This window comes from Sus scrofa, chromosome X (genome assembly GCF_054392235.1).
Source record: "Sus scrofa isolate SSC_HxYL_T2T_F1_AM1 chromosome X, Sscrofa_HxYL_maternal_Yorkshire_Landrace_v2.0, whole genome shotgun sequence".
Lineage (NCBI taxonomy): Eukaryota > Metazoa > Chordata > Mammalia > Artiodactyla > Suidae > Sus > Sus scrofa.
The window spans coordinates 122340622-122364805 of record NC_139401.1 but is presented as its reverse complement, the minus strand read 5'-3'; the positions used below and the strand labels follow the sequence as shown (position 1 = coordinate 122364805).

Below are 24184 nucleotides of genomic sequence, written 5' to 3'. Positions count from 1 at the left end.
TTCGATGAGTTTTGACAAATGCACACTCCAGAATAACCCACATCCCCATCAAGAACATTTCACTCACCCTGGAAAGTTCCCTCATGCCCCCTTTGTAGTCAGCTCACACACACACACACACACACACACACACACACCACCCTTGGAGCCCCACTGGTCTGATTGTTCTCACCATGGCTTATTTTGCACTTCATGTAAATGGAAACATAGAGCAGTGTACTCTTTTGGATAAGACTTCTTCCACTTTCGCAGAGATTCATCTATGCGCTTGTTCATTCCTCTTTATAGCTAAGTGCAACTCTGATCCATGACTACACTACAGTTTATCCCTTCACCACCTGATGGACATTTGGGTCATTTGCAGTTGCAGGTAATAAAGCCATGTATGCATTCTTTTCCAAGTGGTTTTGTGGACCTATGCTTCCATTTCATTTCTCTTAGGGAAATGCCTAGAGTGGGACGGCTGGGTCATAGGGTAGGTGTATGCTTAGTTAAGTATCGAAGTGCCCGATTTTTTTCCAAAGTGGTTGTGCCATTTTACATTCCCACCAAGAGTGTAGAAATATTCGAGTTGCTCCAGATCTTTCCCCACAGTCAGTCTTTTCAAATTTTAGCGATTCCAAGAGTGTGCAGTGGTCCTCCTTGGTTTTGGTTTGTTTCCCTCATGACCTATGATGTGTAGCATTTTTTCATGTGCTTCTCAGCCATTTGTATTGTTTCCCTTTGGGAAGTATCGGTTCAAATCGTTGGTCTATCTTTAATTGGATTTCTTCATTCTTGAGTTATAAGATTCTGTGCATGTTCTGGATATAAACCCTTTGTCTTAGTGTTGGGAATATTTTCTCCCAGTCCATAACTTCATCTCTTCATTCTCTGAATGGTGTCATTTGGTGAGAAGAAGTTATAAATGTTGATAATATCTAGTTTATCATATTTTAAATGATTTTTGTTCTCTGTGTCCTAAGAATTTAATCAATTTTAAGTCCTGTTGATGCTCCCTCTTTATTTGGTCTTGAATTTGACCATTTTCCTCCTTTCTTTCCCTTTTGCAAATAACCAACTCTGAGCCACCACCACCTTTTGTCAAGACAATTGCAAGAGCTCTTTAGAGGCCCAAGTAGCACTCACAATTCCCACTCTCTCTCTATTTGTCCCTCCCTTGGTCTCCCTCTGCTCTTTAAGAATACTACTATGGGAGTTCCCATCATGGTTCAGCAGTTAACAAGCCCGACTAGCATCCATGAGGATGCGGGTTTGATCCCTGGCCTCGCTCAGTGGGTTACGGATCTGCCATCACCATGAGCTGTGGTGTAGGTCGCAGGCATGGCTCAGATCCTGCACTGCTGTGGCTGTGGTATAGGCCAGTGGCTTCAGCTCCAATTCGATCCCTAGCCTGGGACCTCCTGGGTGTGGCCCTAAAAAGACAAAAAAGATACTACTATGCATTTAGTCCCTCAAGGCAAAACCTGGAAGTCCCCTAGGACTTCCCTCTCTCCCTTACATCCAAGCCATCACCAGGCCCTTGTGATCTTCCCTCCTACCCGTCTCTCAAAGGCGTACACTTTTCTCCACCTCCTCTTTCACCACCTGAGCTCAGGCCACCCTGACTACAGCAGCAGCCCCTCACTGGTCTCTCCAGTTCCACTCTTGCTCCCTCCTTTCCGTTCCCCGCGGAAGTTCAAGTGACTTTTCCAGCTACCTACTGCTGTATGACACGGCATCTCAAAACAAAACACTTCATGATGTAAAACAACAATCGTTTCGTTGCACCCCTAGATTCCAGGGATCGGGATTAGGGAAAAAGCAGAGCAGGGAAGGCTCTTTTCTACTTCTTAATATTTAGGGCCTCGGCGGAGAAGAGACTTAAATATCTGTGGACTGGAATCACCTGGAGGCTTCTTGATTCATCTATCTGGCCCCTGGCCTGGGAGGACTTAAAAGATGGATTTAGCTGGGACTGCCAACCAGAGTGCCTTTAAGTGACTTCTTCATGTAGCTTGGGCTTCCTTACAACGTGGCGGCCTCAGGGAAGTCATACTTCTTATATGTTGATTCAGTTTCCAAGAATGAATATTAAAATGGACATAGCAGAAGTGGAATGGCCTTGGATGGCAAGCCTTGAAGTCACATAGCATCAGATCCCTTGTAATTTTCTAGTTGAAGTAGTCACTACGCCCAGATTTAGCAGGAGAGGATTACAGACCCCATCTCTCAACGAGCTCTGTCAAGGAATTTGCAGCTACGTTTTAAAACAACCACGGTGCCTATTCTGAACCACAGAGCAGATGGTGACACTGCCTGATGAAGTCTTCCAACTGCCTTAGCAATGACCCTCGAGCGGGTGGCTCAGGATCACCTGACAAGCAGTCCAGGCCTCCAGGAGTGTGTGTGCCCCAGAAGTCAGGAGCTCATCCAACAAGCTTATTCTTGTTCATGAGCACACTTCCACCAGGCGCATACACAGCCAACACCAGCTCCTGTGGCACCTTTGTGCAAATTTGAAAGGTACTCTTGTCCCCTCTGCATAGACACAGCCCTGTTCCAGTATGCATGGGCATGGTGCGAGAAGCAGGGCTGTATTTAGCCCTCACCTCCTTGCTGTCAAAGCCAGGTGCCTCTGTGTATGACAGCAGGTGCACAACCACACATAACAACCCTTGGGAACACAGCTTTTTCTGGGTGTGCCACAAGACGCAACCCAACACCCAGGAAAGGGGCCTCCCCATTCCTGCCACACCCTTGACTCTTCGCTTGCTCTTATACTCTCCATTTAGTCCATCGAGAAATCATATCAGCTTTCTCCTCAGACATGTATCAGGGTCTCCTTGGAGTAGCGTTGCAGGTGCTTTTCTAGTCTTCTCTACCAGAGTGTAAGCTCCTTGAGGCAAAGACAACACCTCATCCACATGCGCGCAAACGGAAGGCAATTGTTTACAGGTTGCAACGTGATGTACCAGAGAGCGCCTCTCTCCCATCATGGTGCCCCAATGCCTCAAACATCAGCATTAGAACTCCTTTCTCTGAGTTCCTGAGTCTATTTCAAATGCCAGCATTCCTGGCACATCCAACTCATTCCTACTCAAGTGTTAGTGGCACATCACATCGGCTTCCTTCTTGTGAATGCATTAGTCCAGGGCGGCGGCGAAGAACGACACCCAAAGAGAAGGACGATGGAAAGAAAGGCCTGGGTAGAGTTTCACCTTGCTTTGCCCTGCACATTCCCAACAGCCATGGCCAAAGGCCAGTCCCTGACTGGCTGCGTGAGAAAATGTTTCATATTCAGAATGTCCCCATACTATTCCTTTTCTCCACGGATGCTACTCACACCAGAGAACATAAAATAAAGTTCTTCAAGATCTTGAAAGAATTTCTTTATAAAAGTTAAACAACTGGAGTTCCCATCGTGGCGCAGTGGTGAACGAATCTGACGAGGAACCATGACATTGGGGGCTCGATCCCTGGCCTCACTCAGTGGGTTAAGGATCCGGCGTTGCCGTGTGCTGTGGTATAGGTTGCAGAGGCGGCTCGGATCTCGCGTTGCTGTGGCTCTGGCGTAGGCCGGAGGCTACAGCTCCGATCAGACCCCTAGCCTGGGAACCTCCATATGCCCCAGGAGCGGCCCTAGAAAAAGGCAAAAAGACAGAAGAAAAAAAAAAGTTAAACAACTGGAAGAGGGAGCAATCTAACCAAGATGATGGAAACTGCCTTTCTGAAAAGCAATTTGGCTCTCTGCATCATAAGCTTTTGACCCAGCAATGCTCTTTCTGGAAATCAAGCTATGGGGATGGGGAGACAAAAATCCAGAAAGAGAATTATGTGCAAGGATACCCATTTATAATGGTGAACAAAATGGACAAACAAAATGGCCAACACTAGGGGGCTGGGCAACTAATAGAAGGGACTCCTATGCAGTCAATGACAGTGGTGTTTTGAAGGAATATTTAATGACAGGGGAAATGCTCATGACACAATTCAAGTGGATAAAGCCAAACACAAAACTACAAATGCAGTATGCACATATTTTTGTTGGTGTTTATTGTGATCTACACAGCGCCTAGAACACTGCCTGCCATATCATAGTACCTAGCTCAATAAATAATCACTAAATGAGTAAAATATATATATATAGTATGTAATGCAGCATATATACTAGTCATCGAGTGACTAAAATACTGAGTGATGACAGTGGATCAAGCTCTATGCCGAAAGTTTCCATGATGCACATACCCTGTTTAACTCTTACCACAATCCTTGTCAGATGGTTACTGGCATCGTGTTGATTTTTGCAGGTGAGGAAGGTGAGAGTCTGAAAGGGTAAGTAACTGCATTCAAGGACACAAGGCTACTCAGTGGCAGAGCCAGGATTCAAACCCGGGCAATCTGACTCTGCAGGCTAAGCTTTTTAACAACGTAGTAATGCCTCACGCATACTTGAGCACACGTACGGAAAAAAGACTGACTCGGAGAAAAAACACCCGTGTTACCAGTACCTTATCTCTGGCTGATAGGATAAGAAGGAAGTGGTATTTTCTTCTTTTGCTTTGCTTTATGTTCCAAATTCCCTACAATAATTGCTTTTGTACTCAGATTTTTCAATCAAGACTTCTGTTTTTAACCAACCAAGGACTTGAGAGTTCTTAGCGATCAAGTCCAGCCCTGGTCCTGACCCCACTTGGGGCAGATTCCCCACAGCCCCCCCGGCAGTCCTAACCAAGCAATACGGAGCACTGCGCTCTGACCTCCCTCGCCAAACCCACCTGACTCCCAGCTGGAAGTGTAAACAATGCCTCCTGGCCGAGGCGGCAGCCGGCTGTGCCCCTTTGCAGGTGTCCTGCCTAGTCTCAGGCTCTCTGGCTTCCCTTAGTCTGACCCCCTGTTCTGCCTTTGCCACCTAGGCTCTCTGCTCCCGCCATGCCTCACCCCCATCTTTCACTCGCGGAGCCTATAGGCTCAGTGTGACATCACTGCAACAGCCACTGCGACAGCTGGGTGGGTGGGGGGAGTCTGTGTGCAGCGTCCTTGCAGCACACAGAATTCAGGGACAAGCCACAACAGCGCTCTCTTTCCTCTGTGACATCTTCACTTCCCTCTTCAATTACAGACCCCAAGCTGATCACACCACTTTAATAAGGCCCTGATCAATGCTAAGGAGTTATTTTATGATTCCTGCAGGTTGTATTCCTGTTATTATTACACATCACAGCATCACATTAGCTTTCAAAAAAACAAACCAGCACTGATTTGCTGACTCACTCTATGGTCTCCTAAGACGCCCAGATCTTTCCATTATGTTTGCATCTCCAGGCAAGGAGAGAATTGATTTCCTCTCCAGCCTCCATAAGAAGTTCCTGTTCACTCGCCGCTCCCAATCTCCTCCCCTCCCACCCTCCGTACTGAAACTGGAGACATGTGGAAAGCCACAAAACCACCAAACCCTGAGGTCTGTTTGTTAAACCTCTGAACAACAACAAAAAAACAAAAGCATCACAAGAAGTAAACTAAAGGCTTTTGCCTACTTCCCGCCCGACCTCTTCAATTTTTGATTTTAAATCTTTTTAGCCAAAAAGACGGATGATTTTATAAGCTATACAGCAATACAGTGTGATAGTTAGGAGCTTAAGTTATGGAGTCAGAGAGATCTGGATTTAAAATCCAGTGCCAAAATCTCCCAGCTGTGTGATCTTGAATGAATCACTTTGCCTCTTGAGACCTTCGTTTTACCACCTGCAAAATGGGAGTAATTATAGTACAGTCGGTTTTGCTATAATGTGATCTGTGAGCTCCGAAAAATCACAGAGCTACGCAAAACTGCGTGTTACAACCACAGGGCTCAGGGGGAAAATGAGTTTAGAGACACAAGATTCAAAACCTTCACCAGTAACACATCTGAAAGGACAGGAATCTAACACAAACACACATGTATGACAGCTTTACACATGTCAAAAGCTTCAAGACATCAGTACTACAGTAAATGTGGCACGTAAAAAAAAACACAACAAAACTAACGACGTTTGTTTGCGGAAGCGGCCCTTGGGAGAGCTGCCGCTTGAGAAGTGGTGGAGGGAGGGTGATCTGAAATGGGACAGGAATTTGTAAAGCAGATGTGAGCGAGTGTGGCTCATGACACACATGGTGACCTGAGACAGCTGGTGGATGTCTGAAATGTGTCTGTGTCTGCGTGTGCGCATGCACACCCCTGGGCACACGTGCACACGCTTTCGGCCATGCTGTGGGGCCCACTCGGCTGCGTGCGGTTTCTCATGGAAGAGATTGTGCACAAGCAAACGCGAAGTTCGTGTTATGCTCAAATTGTTCCTTAATACAGCAATTGCATTAGAACAAATTCACATTTTTCAAAACAAGAGTTTATAGCAGAACTGACTGTACCAGCCTCCTCGGCTTGGAAAGACTACATGAAATAATGCCTTTAGCAAAAAGCCTGGCACCCAGTAAGCTCCCAGGAAGTGATAGCTGCACTTATCACGAGCAGCACTGGCAGCCACAACCGAAGGGCCCCGACAGCAGCGGCAGGGAGAACCTGGGACAGCCTCCGCGTGAGTTTGCCTTCGCACATCTGAGGCGGTCCAGCAAAGGTCATCTCTGTTCGGAGTCACATTTCTCCAGACCCTACCTTCTAACCAAGTGCCCTTACCATTTGCAACTCACTTTATGAACATCTTTTATGGCCTCAGAGTGCCAGGATCTACAAGAGGAGCCGTGGGCCCCGCCCTTGGCCTAAAAGAGCTTCCTCTCTGCTGATCAGCAGGAAGGGAGAGGCATAAAGCGAGCTGGGGAGGTCTGCCAGAAGGGTCTCCAATAAGCAAGAGACATTGTTGGCTCTGGAGCAGGACAGTGACAGGACCAGTGCTACTGTTTAGAGCAGATGTCAGCAAATTTTGTCTATAAAAGACCAGATCGTAAGTTTTTTAGACTTTGCAGACCATATGATCTCTGTTACAACTAATTGAATCTGCTGTGGTAGCACGGGCAGCACCATAGACAATACATACATGAATGACTACAGCTGGGTGCCAGTAAAACTTTATTTACAAAATAGGCAGGGAGCAAGATTTGGTGTTGAGGCCATAGTTTGGCCATCTCTGCTTTAGAGAAGTCCTATCCAGTGGAATATGTGCTACAAATGCAAGCCATAAAGGTAATTTAAAATTGTTCTTGGGAGTTGCGTCGTGGCTCAGTGGTTAACGAATCTGACTAGGAACCACGGGGTTGCGGGTTCGATCCCCTGGCCTCGCGCAGTGGGTTAAGGGTCCGGCGTTGCCGTGACCTGTGGTGTAGGTCGAAGACACGGCTCGGATCTGGTATTGCTGTGGCTGTGGTATAGGCAGGCAGCTGCAGGTCAGATTCGATCCCTAGCCTGGGAACTTCCCTATGCCATGGGTGCGGCCCTAGAAAAGGCAAAAAAATAAAATAAAATTGTTCTAGCAGCCACATTTTAAAAAGCCGAAAGAAAAGAAGTGTAATTTATTTTAATAGTATATTTTATGTAACCCAGTAGATCCAAAATATTATCATTTCAACATGTAATAAACAAAACCATTATTGATGAGATATTTTACATTCTTTTTATCATACCAGGTCACTGAAATCGGTTAGGAGTTGAGTTGTAGTTCTCAAAAAGATGTTGAAGTCCTGACCGCCAGTACCTGCGAATGGACCTCATTTGGAAATAGGGTCTGCAGAGGATCGTGTTAAGACGCGGTCACTGGGTGTGCTCTAAGCCCATCGGACTGTTATCCTTATTAAAAGGGAAAATCTGGATAGAGAGACAAACATACAAACAGAGAAAGGACCGTGTAAGGACAAAGGCAGAGATGGGGGTGATAGAGCAGAAGCCCCAGACCGCCACACATTGCCGGCCAACCACTGGAAGCTGGGGGAGAGGCCTGGGACACGCTGTCCCTCACAGGCCTGACAACCAACCAACCGCGCCCACGCCGCCATCTCAGACGTCTAGCTTCCGACTGCGAGGAAGTACATTTCCGTTGTGGAAGTCACCCTGTTTGTGGTACTTTGTTAGAGCAGCCTTAGGAAGTGCATCCAGGACCTAGGTCTTTATATTTTATACTCACAGCACAACTCAATTCATAGCGACCACGTTCCAAGGGCTCAACAGCCATCCATGGCCAGCGGCTACCATACTGGACAGCGCAGCTTGAAAGAGAACAATTTGGCTACCCCCAAAGTGGGGGTCAGAGAAACAGGGAGCCTGAGGACGAGGTATAAACAAAGAACTTTTTATTTTATTTATTTATTTATTTATTTATTTATTTATTTTGTCTTTTTGCTATTTCTTGGGCCGCTCCCATGGCATATGGAGGTTCCCAGGCTAGGGGTCCAATCGGAGCTGTAGCCACTGGCCTACGCCAGAGCCACAGCAACGCGGGATCCGAGCCGCGTCTGCAACCTACACCACAGCTCACGGCAACGCCGGATCGTTAACCCACTGAGCAAGGGCAGGGACCGAACCCGCAACCTCATGGTTCCTAGTCGGATTCGTTAACCACTGCGCCACGACGGGAACTCCAACAAAGAACTTTTTAAAAACCTGGACCTTGGAGTTCCTGTTGTGGCTCAGCAGGTTAAGGACCCAACACTGTCTCTCTGGGAGGATTTAGGTTTGATCCCTGGCCTCACTCAGTGGGTTAAGGATCCAGCCGCAAGCTAAGGTGTAGGCTGTAGATGCAGCTCGGATCCAGGGTTGCCGTGGCTGCGGCACAGGCCGCAGCTGCAGCCCTGGTTCAACCCCTGGCCCGGTAAGCTTCCATATGCCACAGGTGAAGACACAAAAAGAAAAAAAAAAAAAAAACACCTTGAGCTTTCTTGCAAATGTATTAAATGGCACAGTGCTAGGGTGTTTCCTTTCCCGCTCCAGTCTGGGGCCGTCAGGAACCGAGCAAGGCACAGCCAAGAAACGCTCCATTTTCTTTAGCTTTGGCCCAAGTCATTTCATTCCAGAGTTCTGTTTTTGCTTCTCTGGTGTGTGATCGCTTTGATCTCCCAACTGATTTCCTCTGAACTCAATATGTGATATTTTCCCTTGAAGTAATTTGGCAGTTTCATCATTTTATTGATCTTCCTTTCCCATTAACTGTATTCGTGCATGCAATATATCATGTGAAATGACAGGAAAATTGTAACAAAAAGTCGAGTTCCATTTTCGATATCTGACAGCTTTCGAGCTCCCTCCGCCTTTTCCCCTTTTGCCCCACACGCAGCGAGCCCATAAGAAAAGCTAGGCGCCCCCTCCCTCAGTGCTGGCGAGGGAGTTCAAACCAAGAACACCCCAACCCGCGTGCAGGAATCTGCACCCCGGGCCCATCTTCTACCCACACCAAAACCCAGAGCCAAGTGAACGGGCTGGAATGCCTGCCCCACTCTCCCAGAAGGCCTCTGATGTGAATAATAAACCTTTTCACACCCTCTTGGTGCATGTGTGACATCAGCCTTGAGATCTGAACCAGTTTGGGGTGGGGGTAGGAAGGATGCCTCAGGACCCCAAGACGGCTGGCGCTGAGAGCAGCCTTCTCTAAAAAATGACCACCACCTCCTGGAGGTCTTTCTTCTGTTGCTTTCAGCTAACTAACTGGCTCTGCAGCCCGCCAGCAATTATCCATGTTGAGTGGCTACCTAGTGTGCTCCTTGAACTGCGCTGCTGGCTGCAGCTGCCTGCCAGTGAGCTGGCATCGGCGTTGTGGCCGCATTTAATAAGTCCTAGCAAGCTTCGGTGACTGATTTAACCTGCCCATGTCAGGAGTTTTGCATTTGGGGCCAAGAGTTAGGTACTGGGACCCTCCTCAAAGGGGCCCCGAGTTGGGTATCTCAGCCCAGACCTGTCTGTGTCAGATGGAACGCAGTGTCTCAATTCCTGAACCAACCAAGAGTGAGGTCAGACTCAGGGGAGCGACTCTCACGCCGCGATTGTTGGTTGTATGTTGCAACCTGGCATTGGTCCTAGTCTACACAGTGCTCAGGACAAAGACTGACACCATGAGCAGTCTGCTGGTCACGGGGGACACTGGCATAAGGAAGAAGAGTCGCCAGGTGGCGTCCTGGGGTCACCTTCTTAAAAACAGTTGGCTCATCAGGACTCTATCTGCCTCTGGTGCAACGAAGCTCCTGATCCTCAGAATCACAGGCGAAAACACCCACGGTAGCTCCGTGGCACAGACCCCTAGGAAGAGCAGCCGTGATGCTTCTTCATCTCCCCTTCTGAAAGAACCAGAGGACGCCATCGCCTCATCCCACAACGGGACCGAGGAGGACTGAATGCCACATCTGACCTCACGCCAGGAGGTTAGTTCGGACTCCACCTAAGCCCAGAGTCTAGACCCAATAAAACAATAATCGCTGTAAGAAAGGTCCCTATCCCTGATAACACTGATTTGGGACTCTCTGGAGAATCTTATGACCATGACCAGGGTAGAGAGGAGTCCTCCAACACAAGGGACATCCAGTACCCACCGAAACAAAAAGTGAGCTGAACAAGAAAAAACTGATGAAGGGGGAGGGGGAGGAGAGAGGCTGAAACAGAGCCTTGAAATTTGACCCAGCCGTATATCCAAACTGTACAGGAATAATTTACGCAACAGAAAAGTAAAAGTTTGCTGACTGGCTCTTGCACGTCTAAAACAAGTTTCTAAATGAACATTAACATCTGCTGATATGCACCAAATGGCACACTTTCACGGCCTTAGTAGATACTGAGCCCCAAATCACAGTTACACCTGCAGGTCTCACTAAATCTAAACGAAGTATCCTCTCTACTCTTGCAGGAATTACCAAACAGAAGAAGAAAGAATTACCAGCAGAGGGGGAAAAGGCGTGCCTCACCTCAACCATCAGAACGACTGCCTTGACTCAATTCCCCATGGTCTTAGAGCCCCCAGCTCTCACATAGCCCACAGTGAGTGCTCTGACCCGGGCAGTAGCAAATTGAAAGAGAGTTAAATATTTGGTATCTACAATTGGTTTAGCAAAAATGGAGCCACATGGACATTCTCCTTGCTGTTTAAAAATCAGTAATGTGGTCCGCTATAGATTAACACAAGGCCCTCAAGAAATAAGACCAATAAATTCTACAGAAGCTACTGAAGGAAAAGACTATTGTTCCTACTGTCTCTCCCTTTAACAGCCCAGTTTCCGCAGTGCTCAAGCCCGATACAAATGAATAGTGTCTCACAGTCCCTTCAACCTAATTCCATGGCACCCCGATGAAGGCCCCATCCGAAGCTGGAGGGAGTGCATTGCACAAGACTGCCCTCACTTCTGATACCAGTCGCAAGTTCAGGGTTCTTGAGACCACATTCGGCTTCTATAATTCACTAGAAGGACTCGCAGAGCTCACTGAAAGCCATTACACTCACAGTTCAAGCTTATTACAGGGAAAGGATACAGATTCATATCAGCCAAGGGGAGAGACACACGGGGCAAGGTCCAGGAAAGCTCTGAACGCAGAGCCTCCAGCTGTCCTCTACCCACAGAGTCCTGGCCGGCGTTACTGTCCTGGCATTGCTATGTGACAAGACACATGGAGTGCTGCCCATCAGGGAAGCTCACCTGAGCCTTGAGTCCAGAGTCTTTAGTGGGGCTGGATCACGTGAACCTGGTTGCTCATCTATGGGGCTGGCCTCAATCTTCAGACCCTCCAGAGGTCAAGGGACACTCCATGACCCAAAGCTCCCACCCCAGATCAGCTGTTAATGTGGTCCTGAGGCAAACAAAGATATTCCTATCAGGCATGGTATTTCAAGGACTTAGCTATTACCTCCAAGAAGCCAAGGGCAAAGGCTGGACCTGACTTTGGGCAAGATTAAATGTTTGACTACACAGCTCCCAGACCTAATTTTACTAAAATTACTGGATCCGATTAACAACTAGAAAATGTTCTGCTACTAAAGATGCGGCGAGCATGTTCCATTCAGGGCCTACTTCCGTCGTCTCTCAGCGGAAGTGTGTCCTCATCTCCAAAGAGACGTGATACACCAGCTACATAGGCAGTGGCTCAACAACCCTGTCACTGCACTCAATCCCCACCCCCCACCCCCGTTTTTGGCCGCACCTGCAGCACATGGAAGTTCCCGGGCCAGGGACTGAATCCAAGCCACAGCTACAACCTATGTCACAGCTATGGCAACACTGGATCCTTAACCCATAGCACTGGGCCAGAGATCAAACCCGCAATGCCACAGAGATGAGCCACATCGTTAATCCACTGCGCCACAGTGGGAACTCCTGCACACACTCTTGGCAGGGAAAATCTCAGCGTCATCCGACTTTCCTCAGGAGCACAGGTGTCATACGCACTGATGACCCCTTCCTCCGAGGTGACTCGTCTGACATCACTCACATAAAAACACTCCCAAAGGGGATGCGCCACGGCCCCACACAGGGTACTAGGCCCCACCGTTTGGTGGAACTGCTGGGAATGACCTGGCCAGCCAAGGGCCACCCCACCTCGACACTGTCAGGAAACACCTGTTGACCCTCTCAGCACCCGCGTCCTTAAAAGAAGCCAAACATCTTTTAGATATTTGGGGTCCCGAAGGCAACATACTCCTGTTTCCAAATTTTACTTCAACCCACTATGCTGTTACTTACAAACCAGCCCATCATGAATGAGGTTCCCACCAGCAAAAGGCGCCAGAATGTGTCCAAACTTGGAGACAACGCGCATGCCCAGTCGGTGTCTTCCAGAGACGCCTTCACTGTGGAGGCTTCAGCAACCCCCTCTCAGCCTCCCGGAGTCTCCAGACCACCTGGGATGGCCATAAGTTGTCTAGGTAAAGAAATCTTTTTTTTTTCTGGTGCAAAGACTGGTCTCCTGAGCCCCGTGGTACCTGCCATTAGAGCAACAACTGCATTCTGGGCCCTTCTGGAGAGGGAGACTCTCACAGGAGCCTCTCCCCGCCCCCCCACCGCGGCCCTTGTACGCTTTTGATCACGGAGGCGTTTTGGTCCCTCCTGACTGCAGTAACAATGATACTTAGATGATGGAGGCAAACCTGGGCCCTCTGGCACATGCCACCTATAGGAACAGGTGGCCTCCCCTGTCCTCCTGCCCTTGGCAGAGCCAGCAGTGCTGAAGGAGATGACCCCTCTCCCCGACTCAGTGATCATCTGGGGAGCCTCTTGGGATCAACTTCAAATCAGAAAGGGGAGTCTGTATGCTTTACAGACCACAGCGCTGCTGGAGAGCTGCTGCTGACTGTCATCTAACCTGGATGTCTTTAATCAGGGACAGGACCCAAGTGTCATCAAAACTGACCCAGCCACAGGCCATCACTTAGCACTAGAGGATACCCTGGCTAGCAACCATTCCCATGTGCATATTTCTGCAGACTCCTGGGCCACAGCCAATGGTCTGGCTGTCTGGTCTGACCAACGGCAACAACAATTCCTTATCCAAGGCTGCCCCTTTGGGGAAAGGAACTCTGGGGATTTATTGCCTCGCAGATACCCGAGACATAAATCAAGGTCACACATGTCGCTGTGTGTATTTAACGCTACAACACAAGGTCTCAGCAAGGCACTCCTTATCCTCTTCAGGGTTCCCGACATCACTGATAGTGAACGAGGCATTCATTTCACTGCTCAGAATACACAATGCTGGGCTCTTGAACAAGGTACTCAAAGGAGTGTTCACGACCCTCCCCGGTCTCAGGCTGCAGGCCTCCCAGAGCATCCTAACGGCTTCCTTAAACCAGTTCAAATTCAATTCAGTGAAATACGGCACCATTCAGTCATGAGTGAAACATCAGGGATGAATTGGAATAAAGAATCTGACTCCATGTTTTGTGTTTGATTGTTGATGGCTTTCAAGCCCCCTTTCCCGTTGGCCCCACATGTGTACAAGCCCAAATCATCCCTCCCCTCGTACCAGCAGGGAAGTTCTAACCACCAAAAGCTCAGGGAAGCCTCATCCCTACCCCATGCCCTCATCACACTAAAGCCAAACCAAACCACTAGCCTCCTCCTTCATTCAATTTGAATGGACCCGCCTGGGCGCTTCGCCTGCTCACCCAACAAAGCCTCCTGATGGAATAGCTTCTTCCTGCTTTCCTGGAGCAGGGAGGACGCCATCAGCCTGGACTTCAAAGCCAATGTGAGACAGAGCTGGTTCCATTCTCCTCAGGGCAACCCCAAAACTGAGATTCTATCAATTAAGAACTATAATATCAAATGTCCCAGCCCATTTCTGATAAAAGCTAACTCCACCTCCAGAAGGACTTGACTTCTAGTCCCCAAAGGGAATTTTTGCAATCGTAGCCATGAGGGAAGAGACATTTTAGACGCTTATGTGACATGTCACATATGTTCCCCACTCCCACTTAGTGATACTCATTTCCCCTTAAATACAGTTGCAAACGCTTACTTTTCTAGCCAGGCAGGAAAGAATGCAACATTCAAAGTCATCATCTGTACAGAAATCCTGATAAAGACTTTTACAGAACTGCAATGTCACAGCTACCCTGGTATTATTAATCCTTGAAAAGGAGAGTCAGCATTGCCCAAGAAAGCTTTGTTAATACTATAACCATCACACACTTGGCCAAAAAAAAAAAAAATAAAAAAGTAGCAGCAGTAGGATTGAAATCCCAAGTTGGTTTTACAGAAATGAAAGGTCCGTAAGAGGTTATACGGTGAAAATGATATTGACAAACGCCATGGCAACCAAAACCGCTTGCCGCCTTGTGAAAATTAAAATCTTCCTGATGGTCAGGCAATTGGCGGGTGTCTGTCTGTAAGTGAGCATATGAATAAAAAGCTTCTCCTGGAATAAAAATCATTCCAGGGCTGCTAAGACTGTTCAGGAAAGAGGAAACTTTGATTCTGGAAATCTCTTTTTGCCAGTCTAATCCTACAGGCAAGTTATCAATTTCAGCTTCCGATGAAAACAGCAAGGGGAAAGGAGTATTTATGTGAGCATGTGAAGCAGAAAGGCGCCTGGAGAAGCAGCCACTGCACCGCCCGCCCATCTGCGAGGTTGTGCTCTCAGGCAGGGCTCTGCAGAAATACTGTATTTCCACGGAACGAAGCTGCATTTTTTCCTCTGCCAAACGCCGATCATGGCCCTCACATGCAGAGTTCTTCCTGGGTCTAACTTCCATTCTTCCTGCCCCGGTTTCAGCGCTGCTCCTTGTTCTGGATATGGCCTTCTACCTTACTGGTCGGTGTGATGAGGGTTCAGCGTCCCGTCGGCTTTGAGATAAGGCCTCAGCTCTGTAATGCAGCCTTGTCTGTGGGTTTCTAAACTCAAATATTTCCATCGCAGGGCAGGGCTCACCCTGACATTAGTTCCCCTTGAACATGAGTGCTCCTCTCTCCTAGGAGTTAACTGCACTTCACTATTTCCTTGTGAAAGGAATTCTAGTGGAAGGCTTCTTTCTCCCTCTGTCTTCTCCCCTTTCTCTCTCTCTCTCTCTCTCTCTCTCTCTCTCTCTCTCTCTCACACACACACACACACACACACACACACACACACACACACACACGACTTCCCAGGATCCACATTCTCAACAAGACAGGAAGAACTACAGGAGTTCCCTGATAGTTCAGCAGGTAACGGATCTGGCGTTGTCACTGCTGTGGCTTGGGTTACTGCTGTAGTGCAGGTTCCACCCCTTGCCCAGGAACTTCCACACGCCGTGAGCATGGGGAGAAAGAAAGAGAGAGAGAGGAAGGAAGGGAGGAAGGAAGGAAAGAAGGAAGGAAGGAAGAGAGAGAGAGAGAGAGAGAGAAAGAACGAAAGAACTATATTAACTTGACCTCTTCCTAAGAGCTGTCCACTCGATGAACCCTCTGCTCCCCACTCAGGCCTCCAGCTTGTCACTCCCCTTCTGCATGTGAAGAAACTGAGACGCAGCATCCGAGGGGAAGCCTTGCAGTACTAGCGCCCGTGGGACTGAGATTCTAAGCTTAACTCCTGGATGTACCCACCACCCGGCAGCAGCCTGGGGCTGGCACAGGTCCCCATCTCCAGGCCTGGAGATCAAGGGCAAGGTCACAGAGGGGCCAGGCCACTCCTTCCATCCCTCCCCCCTTGAAAAGTGCTAGAAAAGCCATGGAAATATCCAATGGCCCTTTCTGGAAGTCCACCTGAGGCCCACCAACCAACCCAATCTTCCAAGATCAAAATATACAAAACAATGTCCCTCAGGCTCTCTGCCTCCTTCTCTCAGGGGTCCAGCTCACTTCTCTCTAAACCAGAGGTATACAGGCCTGTGCTAAGTCCTGGGCAGTGGGAAATCTTTGATATTTCCACTGGTATTCCCTCCCAGGTTTTTCCCCTGCAAGGAGGTTGCACAGTCACGAGGGAAGCAAGCATCTGAACACCAGCAGAAGACATCGAGTTTGAACTTTGGACTTGGCACCTGCGCAACACTAAAACTAAAAATACAGAGGATAGGTAAGGAAAAAAGAAGAAGAAGAGAAATGAACCTTTAAGAAGACCCACACAATGCGAGTGCTTCTGTAAGCTTTGGGTTTTCTCAAAGGTGACGTGCAATTGTTTCTTGCAATTGTATTTCCCGTATCATTTTCTCTCTCCAACCTCTTACCTATCTGCCTTTCAGAGAAAACCATTTGGTGATGGGTACTCAATTGGAACACTCTACTTGTGACAAACCTGTCCTGTCGATTTTATATAAAAGGAGAGGGAAGGGGAAAAACTCAAGTAAGAGATGATAATGCCATAATTGAGACAACAATAACTCTTCTTACTTTTGCCATTAAAAACATCTGAACATTTGAAAGGCTGAATACATAGCCTCCCGGTCCCTGCTCTTCAATAATACAACTCATTAGGAGGGAGCGGAGGGAAATCTCGGTGGCATTAAGAACACCGAGCAAGGGGGAAATGAAGGCCGGTGTTACAAGCCCTATGGCCAAATTCAGAAATGAATGATAATTAGATTGCAGTTCAAAATGTGCAGGCGATCCAGGCACGCATTTTGAATCCCATCCACATTTGCAAAAGGAAGAGGTAGACAAGGCCTGGAATGTTGCCTTTCAAAAGTATCAGTGATGAACTATAAACTTCGTCCACGTATTAATGATAATTTAGCCCTCCTTAAGCGCGGGGGCTGAGAGCAACCCACATTTCGGCACAGCAGGCCCTCACAAATTTATTTTCCCTTTGCTAAATCTAGTTTACTTTGGTAGTTTGCCGAGCCATAGACTGAAGCTGCGCGGGGGTGAAAGTCCACGTCTACGTCTAATCAAATACAGGGTTTTTTAAAGGCCGCGCCAGCGCTCCACGGCCACGCGGACGTCTTCCCGGCTTCCGCGGGGCTGGGGCCAGGCTGCCAGAAGAGGCGCCTCCCTCGCTCCCTTAAGTGCTTCCCCAAACGAAAATGGTGACGAGGACAGCAGACGGCAGCCGCCAGGCCATTGCAGGATGAGCGCGGGCAGTGGCGCCGTCGGAACAGGACGGGCACCGGGGTCGGGAGAGGGCGCGGTGGGAACCCAGGCTGCATTCGATTGCAGGAACCCGCGGCGCCCTCGGGGGCAAAGCCGAGCGCCCAGAGAGCGTCTCGTCTTAGGCACAGTTTTGCTGAAAGGCACAGGGCACCCCCGGGTCTGGGTCCTGTGGTCCACGGGGACCCAGGGCACCCGCGAGTGGCGGTGGCGGCGCGCGGCCCCGCCGGGGCCTTCGCAGTCACTCTCGGCGGGTCCGGGCAGGCCGGGGGCGCGGCACCGGCGCAGTGGCAGCTCCGCGGCAGCAGAGGGCGCCGTGCGCACAGCTTGCTTTCGCGGCGAGCCGGGCACCGGCGGGGAGTTGGGGGCCTCCGGGAGGGTAGGACCAGGAACGGGTCGCAACCAGCCCGCCCGACCCGCTGCAGGTAACGCGCGCCCCTGGGCCTCCCAGTGCAACCCCCAGGGAGGGGCCTGCACTTCCCGGGAACATCGGATCCGATAACATCTGCTGACAATCCAGCAAAACGCAAATGAAGGAGGGGGAAGCATCCCCAACACCTACGCGAGCTCAAGCAAATGTCATTTTTAAACTGCCGAGGATGAGCAATTGCCGTCAGACCCTATCCTGCCGCACCTCACAGATCTCTCGCAGCTGGCTCTGTCCCCAGGTAGACCCCACCTCAGAGATGCAGGCTGCCACACACCAAGGGGCCTTCCTGTCCGGACGCCACAGAACTGCCTTAACAATCATCCAAAGAACACCTACTACTTGCCATTGTTGCTCTGAGTACTTTCGTGTCAATCATTTTACCTAATCCTCACAGATGATCCCAGGAGGCCTTCTTAGCCTCACTTTACAGATGCAGCAACTGCAGCTCAGAGAAGACGGAGAACCTATCCAAGTTCACACAAAAACCATGTTCTTCTCACTGTCCACACTGCCTCCCGGATGGGGAACACAGCTGGCCAAATGGGTTCTTAGACACTTCTTCAAGCCCGCAGAAACTATTGAAGCTAAAAGTATGCATATGAGTTCATATAATATATAAATAACTCAGGCTCTACTCCCTTTTCCATTCAGAAATAACCCCTAGACCTTCCTCTGGTGCCCTTTGAATACTGTCTCTCGGACCCATTGAGGAAAGGCCTGCCCACTTGCATTAGGACATGATGGCACACACGGGGAACCACAGTGGCCTCAGATACTCAGAGCCTTATCTTTTGGACTCTCAGGCATGGGTTCTTAGCAGCATTTGCAGAATCGGCTTTCTGTGCAGGGGAATGGAAAAGCGCCCGGTAAGGGATCCAGCAGTATCGCCAAGCACACTGGCATGAGCTGCTGGTGCCAATGTCTTACCTCCTTCCAGAAGCCTGTGCCAGCTCCTCAGACCACATTACCTTCTCCTGCCTCTACCCCCACCCCCCCGCACTTCAAGTAGGAGCCATCCTGTAGCAACTTGCTTGTTTCCACGTCCTATTCTCCAGTGCCTTCACGTGTGCCTGTCTCCCCAGTGAGCCGGAGAGAACCGCAGGAGCAGAGGCCATGTCGGCACCTGGCACGCAGCAGCTCCTGGCGGCCTGTGACACCGAATCACGGCTGCATCTCTGCTTACAACATCTATCACTTTCCACCAATTAAACAAGGTGGCCCTGTCTGCTTTTCCTTCGGATTTTTGAGTTTGTTTATTCAAAATGTTGATAGGTATAGTTTTTAAAAAGACAACGGCAATTGTAAAAATGTGCATCATTTCCTCGGCACGATGCAATGTTTACTCGGTCCTCTCTTCCTGTTTGGATCCCTGTTTCGTCTCTCCTTTGCCCCTGTACTTTGATAACAGATACACATCTATGCTCTAGGAAGTCAAATACAAATGAACACGAATAGGAAACACTGCTGTCCAGCAAATTCCCATCTCCTCCACCATTTGCTAGAACGTGCTTAGAGGAGAGTGTGGTATCACTATCAGATGTGCTGGACTGGGTATTGCTCCCTTTCCCCCATAATGCAGTGCCCAAACTGGCTGTTACTGAAAAGAGGTGGAAAGATGGGCAGTGCAGAGAGGGAAGCAAGGACAGATAGGGAAACAAGATGAAAAAGGTGGAATGGGGTGGTGCTGGGAACTGGGAGAGCAACAAGGCAATATGGATATCACAGAGCCCAATAACTAGAGAGAAGAAGTGTTATGGACCGAATATTTGGGTCCCTCCCACCAAATTCACATGTCGAAATCTTAACCCCCCCCCCATGTGATGGTATTTGGAGGTGGAGCCTTTGGGAGGTGCTCAGCTCACAAGGGTGGGGCCCTCATGAAGGGGGTTAGTGCCCTTAGAAAAGAAACTCCAGAGAACTTTCTCAGCCCTTCCACCATGTGAGGACACAGTGAGAAGACCACAGTCTATGCACCAGGAAGTGGGCTCTATTGGCACCTTGATCTTGGACTTCCCAGCCTCAAGAACTGTGAGAAATAAATTTCTGCTGTTTCATTTCTAGTTTGTTATAGCAGCCTAAAATAAAGCACAGAGGAAGGCCTAAAGAGTTGGGACTTCTTGCTAGGCCAGTTATGCTACCCAAGCAGCTCCTTCTAAAACGCATGCCCTTGCAGAAGCTTCAGAGTTTCCGGATCCACCCCACCGTGCTGCCTGAGCTTGAACATGAGTTCCCCAAGCTAGCTAGGTACTTTGGGTTGAAAAGGACAAAGAGAGTCTCATTCAGGCTGCATTCTAGTTAATGATCCCTAGTGGCTGCTAACATCGCAAAGAACAAGACGACCAGACATTATGCATCTCCTGATGGAAGCACATGGCACCATCTCTGAAGAAGTCTTGAAAAAAGGCAACTGTGAATCTGATCAAATATCGATCTAGCTACCAACTTACAGGAAATACAAAGGACAAAGGAACGCGTTAAAAGACATCACAGGGGTGCAATCAGCAAGATCCAGACTCTGGGAAACTCTACAGAACAAATGATCTCATTTCTTTCAACAAATCAATTAGACAGAAAGAAAGAGAGAGGATATGAGGAAACCTGGAGATACAAAAGCATAAATACATATCAAGCAATTGCAACGTGTAGATCTTGTTTAGATCCTGATTTTAACAAAATATATAACTTTATAAAAGTCCCCTGGCATCTAAGAGATGACTGGAAGTTTTAATGTCGGAGTTCCCATTATGGCACAGTGGAAACGAATCCGACTAGGAACCATAAGGTTTCAGGTTCGATCCCCGGCCTCGCTCAGTGGGTTAATGATCCAGCATTGCTGTGAGCTGTGATGTAGATCGCAGACGAGGCTCAGATCTGGTGTTGCTGTGGCTGTAGTGTAGGCCAGTGGCTACAGCTCCGATTCGACCCCTAGCTTGGGAACCTCCATATGCCATGGGTGCGGCCCTAAAAAGAGACAAAAAAAGACCCAAAAAAAAGGAAATTTTAATCTCATGGGATAGCTGATGGTATTAAAGAGTTATTATTAATTATTTTACACATGATAACAGTATTGTGTTTATGGTTAGTTTTTTTTAAGGCTCCTGTGCTTAAGCCAGAGATACATAGTGAAGTGTTTCCAGACGAAATAATGACCTCAGAGGTTTGCTTCAAAATGTTCTAGGGGTGGATATTTATAACAGCATTATTCACAATAGACAAAAAGTGAAAACAACCCAAATGTCCATCAGGTGGTGAATGGACTTTTAAAAATGTGGTATATCCATACAATGGAATACTATTCAGCAATAAAAAGTGTATGAAATGCTGGTATATGAGACAGCTTCAAAAACATTATGCCAAGTGTATGAAGCTAGAAGCAAAAGCTGAATGTATGATTCCATTCATATAAGACGTCCTGAAAAGAAAAATCTATAGCAACAGAAAGCAACTGGTTGGTTGCAGGGGGTTCTGGGTAAGAAATAGAGTTCAGGGAAGTGAGCACAAGGAATATCTTTGGGAGTGATAAAGATGCTCTAAAACTGGATGTGGGGAAAACAACCTAAATGTCTATCGACAGATGAATGCATTAAGAAGATGTGGTATATATACACAATGGAATACTACTCAGCCATCAGAAAGAACAAAATAATGCCATTTGTAGCAACATGGATGGAACTAGAGACTCTCTTACTAAGTGAAGTCAGAAAGATAAATAAAACTACCATAGGATATATCACTTGTATCTGGAATCTAATACACAGCGCAAATGAATCTTTCCACAGAAAAGAAACTCATGGACTTGGAGAACAGACTTGTGGTGGCAGAGGGGTAGGAAGTGGGATGGACTGGGGGTTTGGAGCTAATAGCTGCAAACTATTACGTTTGGAATGGATAAGCAGTGAGATCCTGTTGTATAGCACAGGGAACTGTATCTAGTCACTCGTGATGGAACATGATGGAGGATAATGTGAGAAAAAGAATAGGGTCACTTTGCTGTACAGTAGAAATTGACAGAACACTGTATGGACATCAACTACAATGGAAAAAATAAAAATCACATATAAAAAAAGATGAAGAAAAAAAGACAAAAAAAGAAAATATCCTTATTCTGAGAAAAAATAAAACTAGATGTGGTGATTGATATTTATACAACTCTGTATATTTACTAAAAGCCATTGAGTTTTATACTTAAAATGGGTAAATTTTATAGTTTGTAAATTATGCCTCAATAAAGCTGTTTGGCTTTTAGTGCTCCAGGGGAATGAGAGGAAGGAGTGGGTGGGAATTAAATAAAACAAGATTGGCCATGATAATTACTTAAGCTGGGTGATGGGTATATGGGGTTTATTAAGCTATTGGCTTTAATTTTGCATATGTTTGAGAACTTCCACAATAAAAATATTTAAAAAGTGAGAGGAGAACTTTGGAAGTCGAAATCATCAGGAACTAAGGCTTCTCTGGGGACCTGCTACTCTCACCATTTCTCTTTCTCGTGTGTCACATTATCTCTCATGGTGTCTCTGCTCTCTTGTCCACACCCCTCGAATGACAGACTGACCAAAGCCTCTCGACATGCATTCTCTAGTCAAAATCCTGGAGGGCATTCTCTGCATGGCCTGGCTGATTGCCAAGGCCACTCTTAGGTGAAGCCCCTGGTGCCAGCCTCAGCAGGGCCCGCTCTCAGGTCAGGTATCCATTTCTGATCCAAACAGCCCACAAAGAAATAAAGGAAGGATGGAAGGAAAGATGGAAGGAAAGGGGGAAAAGAAAGAAAGAAAAGCACACGCGCGCGTGCACACACGAAGATATGAGCCTGAGAAGGGGGCTGTGCAATAGGCTATTTGGGCTGGAAATGGAAGCTGAGTCAGACACTAGCACGTCCCATGTAGCCTCCACTCCTACTGACCATAGAAATAACACAATCTGCTACCTTTGTGGAACTACCTCTCCTGGATGCAGCTCCAGCAGTTGAGTCTGAAACTCAGAGCATGGCCTGCCAACAAGATTGGACAGAAGTGATGGGATGTACCCCAGGCTAGCACTGGACAGCAGCAGTTCAAGAACAAGTCAAAAGCTTCTGAAGGACTCACAGACGTCAGTGTGGACCTAAACAAACTCCAGGAATCCCCCGCAACCTACAGGGGCATCGAGTCCATAGGCCTGGCACGCCCCCTCAGCGCCTTTTCTCTGGGGACCTACTCTCAGAGTTTCCTCTCAAAATTCCCTGGCCATAAAGAGAGGTCGGAGAAGAAGAGGAAGAGTTAGAAGAAGAAGAGGAAGAAGAAGAAGAAATGTCCTGGCAGGCCGGACCTGTCTCTGCTGTCTCGTGGCGGGGCAAGTAAGCGACGCTGAGTGGTCCATTAGCCGCAGTTCACCCCTGCCGCCTCCGAAGTGGTTGATTATAAACATTCCCTTGGTTATTACTCCATGAGCGCACTGACAACCGCCCACAGAAACGGCATGTTGCCTCGAGGCAGGGAAAGTGCAACACTTGAGCAGAGAAAGCTATTCAGCCTCCAAGCCCCATTGGCTTGTCCCACTTGAACACACCACGGGGAAAGTAGGGCTCTCCTCCTGCCACAGTTACACTCCAGCTGCCACTCCAGTTCTTTGGCTGGGTCAACGCCAAGGGTAAATTCATGATGCTAAACAGATGCGCGAGACTGACACAAGTAATTCCACCTAACTGACCCCTTTCTCCTCCTGTTGGCTCCAAAAGAGCATCTCTCTGAGGGTACCAGTCTAGCCAGAGCTCCGGAACTTCGACAGTTACTCGCCATGATCGCTCACCATGGCGCGTGTGTCGAGCACTCAGCCCAGCTCAGTCTTCGGAAAGGACCTTCTGCTTCAAAATGGACCAAACCCAGGTACACTAAGGATGGATCTGCATGTATCAAGGTGCTCTTTGCCCACCTCCTAATTAACCTCCATGCTCTGGATTCCAACATCCCCCATTCGTGTCCCCACAGCTCCATGGCACGGACGAGCAAGCGCTCCCAAAGGCCATCGTGACATCCCCATCAAGAAATCAAGCATCAGGTGAGAGAGGATTTCCCTGAGAGCATTCCCCCTCTGCTGCCACTTACTTATCATCAGGCTCGCTTCTTTTTTAGGTCACTGGCTTCCTAAGTCTATTCCCATTCAAACCACCACTTTGCATTTGAACATCACTCTCAATTGTGCTTTTCCCAAACGCTTTACTTGGCTGTTTTTTCATAGATTTTGGCTGGTATAATAGAAAGCAATGGACTCTCTTCCCCACTTGCCAGCCACAGAAGCACTTCCCAGCGATTCTACATCCACCAGCAAGCCTCGCATCAG

At 48.2% G+C, this 24184-nt stretch overlaps 1 protein-coding gene across 10 annotated transcripts in view; it reads right to left on the bottom strand.

Moving 5' to 3' along the window:
* LOC110257774 (uncharacterized) overlaps positions 1–24184 on the bottom strand; it is a 431217-nt gene that overhangs the window by 395758 nt on the left and 11275 nt on the right. Inside the window, exon 1 of one of the 10 annotated variants that reach the window (XR_014834733.1) lies at positions 4758–4922. The exons of the other annotated variants lie outside the window; for them this stretch is intronic. The gene's annotated coding sequence lies outside the window, so the exon portion shown is untranslated. Of the gene's footprint in view, positions 1–4757; positions 4923–24184 lie in introns of those variants that run through there. 10 annotated transcript variants of the gene reach the window in all.